The sequence below is a fragment of the Salmo salar genome, chromosome ssa19 (assembly GCF_905237065.1).
Source record: "Salmo salar chromosome ssa19, Ssal_v3.1, whole genome shotgun sequence".
NCBI classification, from domain to species: domain Eukaryota; kingdom Metazoa; phylum Chordata; class Actinopteri; order Salmoniformes; family Salmonidae; genus Salmo; species Salmo salar.
The window spans coordinates 12128239-12132451 of NC_059460.1; the positions used below are offsets into that span (position 1 = coordinate 12128239).

Consider the following 4213-nt stretch of genomic DNA (forward strand, 5'->3'; position numbering starts at 1 on the left):
TTTCTTCCACCTTATGGTGTTACTGTGGAAACTGATGAAACAGCTGCTGCTGAAGGGGCGAGGTTTCCATGGCTACGAGGACATCCCATCCCTCCACCGTGCTGTCTGTCGTAGATCTGGTGGAGGGGTGGTGAGGGGGGAGGGGCGTTTGTGGTTGGAACACAATGTGCTGTCATCAGACGAGCACTATGGGAGTAGGAAGACGGAACGATCCAATCTATGACTGAGAGGTAGGGTGACCCCTAGGGCTGCCTACCCCCCTAATTCTATTTAGATCCTATTTCCTTCCACTAGATTGAGGGTTTACCCCTTCAAGAAGAAAAAAGATTTGAACTTGACTAAGTACAGAGAATATATTCTCTACAGGGAAGCCTTGGAGCTGCACAGGTATGCTTTACTGACAGTATGCTCAGCCCTGTGCTTATAGGCTCTACAGTGTGTTCACAAGGAATAGCATGAACATCGAAATCACAGGAGGCTGCTGAGGGGAGGACGGCTCATAATAATGGCCAGAGTCTGGAATAACGAATGGAATAGCGAATGGAATAGCGTCACACACATTTTATGTATTTGATACCATTCCACTGATTCTGCCCCAGCCATTACTACGAGCCCATCCTCCCCAATTAAGCTGCCACCAACCTCCTGTCATAGAAATAGAATGTTATTCTATAGTCATAGATGTTAGAGTTCAAACATAATGCACTATATATACGGCTGCTTGTTAATCAGCTGTGTTGCTGAATGAGAATTAGGCAGGCTTTGGAGGTAGTGCGCTTGGAGACCTGACAGCTTTGTCATTATCTCATCACCGTCAATATTCTGCATGTCAGTCAGTCAGGCTCCAGTCTCACTGACACCGCTGTGTCACTCTGTGTCTCTGCTATTTGCATCCTTAACTCAAGTGTTTACTGCTGCTCAACTCTCAGCGGAGTTCACCTCGTCTCGATGTCTCTTACTCAGCAGGCTGAGGGTGTTTGGAAAGTTCCAGTCACAAACACAGCCATCACAGCAGCAATATTTGTGACCTGTTTCCACAAGAAAAGGGCAACCAGTGAAGAACAAACACCATTGTAAATACAACATATATTTATGTTTATTTATTTTCCCTTTTGTGCTTGAACTATTTGCACATCATTACAACACGGTATATAGACATAATATGACATTTGAAATGTCTTTATTCTTTTGGAACTTTTGTTAGTGTAATGTTTTTTTGTGTTTTTCACTTTTGTTTATTATCTATTTCACTTGCTTTGGCAATGTAAACATATGTTAACCATGCCAATAAAGCCCCTTAATTTGAAATTGAAATTGAAATTGAGAGAGAGAGAGAGTGAGAGTAGACAGAGAGATAGAGAGAGAGAAAGAGATTCAGCTGTGTAAATAGCAATGTGCTCCTCTGCTCTTTTCCAGTATAATGAACAGTGAACTGAATGTGGCTCTGGACTCTGCAGTGACTTGGTCACAGGATCAAAGTTCAGTTTATTACAAAGTATTTAAACTGACAGCTTATCATTATACTGGTCAATAGTTGACTGCACAGTGCACTTTTGACCCCATTCTGCTCGGAACACTAAAAGATTCAACTGAACAGCGGTCAAAATATGAAGATTTGGAATACTCAACTCACCCAAGCATGTTAAAATGCATTAGTACGACACTCAAAAATCCAAGCTGAGATAGAAGGGCCAAAGGTAATTTGGATCTATTCATATTTTATCATGACAGATTATAATGGCAGTTCTTGTATTCTTGTGGCATTTGCGTCCTTTGCCTTTGCAACCATGAAAAACAAAGTAAAATGACAAATAGTTACACATCATACATGTTTTTGTTTATATTGAACTGTTTATTAATGATACATAATGCAAGTCCTTTATACTTCAAAATGTTATGTTTTTGCGTTGTTTAAAGTACTTAGGGTAAGCAAATTGGCTTGTCCTAGTTGTGATGTATAGATTTGTAGTGATATGTTTTGGGGATTTTGAATGCATATTGTATATTGATCAATAAAAACATAGAAGGCTATTTAAATACCATTTTCTTTTACTAGTATAATTTGTGTCCGTCAGTATTATGTCATTGGTGTTACCGCCTTGAAAATCACTCATAACAAAGATATACAAGGACCTTGAGCATTCTCCCCAGTGGAAAACTGTTATCGAGGGAAGGATCTATAAAAAAGAAAATGATTAGCTAATTACACCCTTTCAGTATGTCATACATTTTTGAGGATTCCACTAATCACGTGGTGTGTCTCAATCCAAAGTGCCACTTGGTTTTAGTCAATTTAAATGAAGGGAAATAACATTGTGAGCAAAATAATTCATCATATCACTTTAGCAAATATTTTTTAAAGGATTGATTGCGTAAGAGTTGAACATTTGTGGCCTCCATTTCAGAAAATTGTACTAAAATGTCTCATTGGTGTTATCATCATTGGTGTTATTACTGCTGCTGGTGGCACAATATTATCATAATGGTAAACATTATTTAAAGTCATTAAGCTACAATATTAGTTGATTTAGAATTTGGAAGATGTACCCAAATACATTTAAATAAAATTAAAAACTAGAAAAAGGAATTTCATTTTTTCGAAAATGCCATGCCCAAATGCCACCGTAATTCAAGAAAGTATGTTTGAATCATTCCTGTTGTCACACCATGTGTGTATTCAGTCCTTGTCTGTGTGTGTTGTAATTTTGACATTGCTGATCATCAACTTTAATGCTTAGGGGACTGGGAGACTAGTCAGGATCGAGGGAAAGATGAATGGAGCAAAGTATAGAGAGATCCTGGATAAAAACCTCCAGAGCATTCAGGACCTAAGACTGGGGCGAAGGTTCATCTTCCAACAGGACACCTAATCACACAGCCAAGACGATGCAGGAGTGGCCCCGGGACAAGGGGTCTGAATACTTTCCGAATGCACTGTACTATACGTAGTTTGTGGTCTTCATTTCTAATGGGTTTTCTTTCAGAGAAAAATGTTCCCCCGGGTTCCCCTGAAGAAATGATCAATACCTAATTATAGAATACTGTGTGAGATACAATGTGCAATACTGTGTTTTCAGAGAGGGAGCGAGAAAGGGATTCCTCACCGTCTAGTTAATGCTTTCAGATCACCTCACATCGATCCTTCACATGAAGTTGTCCTTTTAAATAATTTAACAACAATATGTCTTTTTCACTATACCACACTTGGGTAAACAATGTTGAGGATTGTTTCTATGAATACTAACAGAATCAGAACGATGGGCATATAGCCTACCATCAAATCAAACTTTATTTAAAGTGTATTTATCGCAACACATGGTACGGTAAAAACAGTACAAAAACAATACATTGGAATAACATTATTACCACAAATTCTGATTGTCTTTGCTTATCTTGTAGGTGGCTTGTCCATCTCACAGGGCCCCAGTAAGACTTTGGATCCGTAGGGTAAAGATAATAGATGTATTATTCATTGTGAGTGGAGATCACCTTATTATTCTGTAAGAGCTGCGTTCATGGTCACCAGAACACAGTCTGTGTCCCAATGCACTGGCATGGCCTTGTACTGTCTGTGAATCCAATGTTAGCATAACGTTATATGTAAGTTAGAGTAAAGACCAACAGTGGTCCTCTGTAGCTCAGTTGGTAGAGCATAGCGCTTGCAATGCCAAAATAGTGGGTTCTACTCCTATATGAAAAAATCATGCACTGTAACTCGCTTTGGACAAAAGCGTCTGCTAAATGGCATATATATAGAGATATATTATTTTATTATATGTTATAAAATACAGGATAAGTGCTTCATAAAGGGGCTCTAGAGGAAAGGGAGACACTCTAAATGCTACTCTGGACGAACATGTCACGTGTCATTAAAGAGGCTGTATTTGAACAGCTCCTGTCATAACTCAGTTATTATTCATGTGTGGATTATTAATATGGCGGAGTGTGTTATGCATGTGCATTTTAATAGCATGGGCAATAACAAGTGTTTTACATATAATGAGATTAGGCTACATTCAATAACCAGTCTATGGAGTCCATTTAGAGTACCCACACATAAACCTATACTCTAACAATCCACATTCACTGCGAACACATCTATGGCCATGTTTCCACCGCCATGTCTGCTAACCCCTTTGTTGGCATGGGCATAATATGTCTACAGGGACGGCTCCTATAACAGTGTGTTTGTATGTGAAGCTCTATGCAGTAT

The 4213-nt window shown here is 38.9% G+C and overlaps 1 long non-coding RNA gene across 1 annotated transcript; it reads left to right on the forward strand.

The window, feature by feature from the left end:
* Positions 1-1441: 1441 nt before the first annotated feature.
* On the forward strand, positions 1442-3908 carry LOC123728988 (uncharacterized). Its single transcript, XR_006760685.1, has 2 exons — positions 1442-1697; positions 2739-3908. It is a non-coding gene; the product is annotated as an uncharacterized lncRNA (long non-coding RNA).
* Positions 3909-4213: the final 305 nt, after the last annotated feature.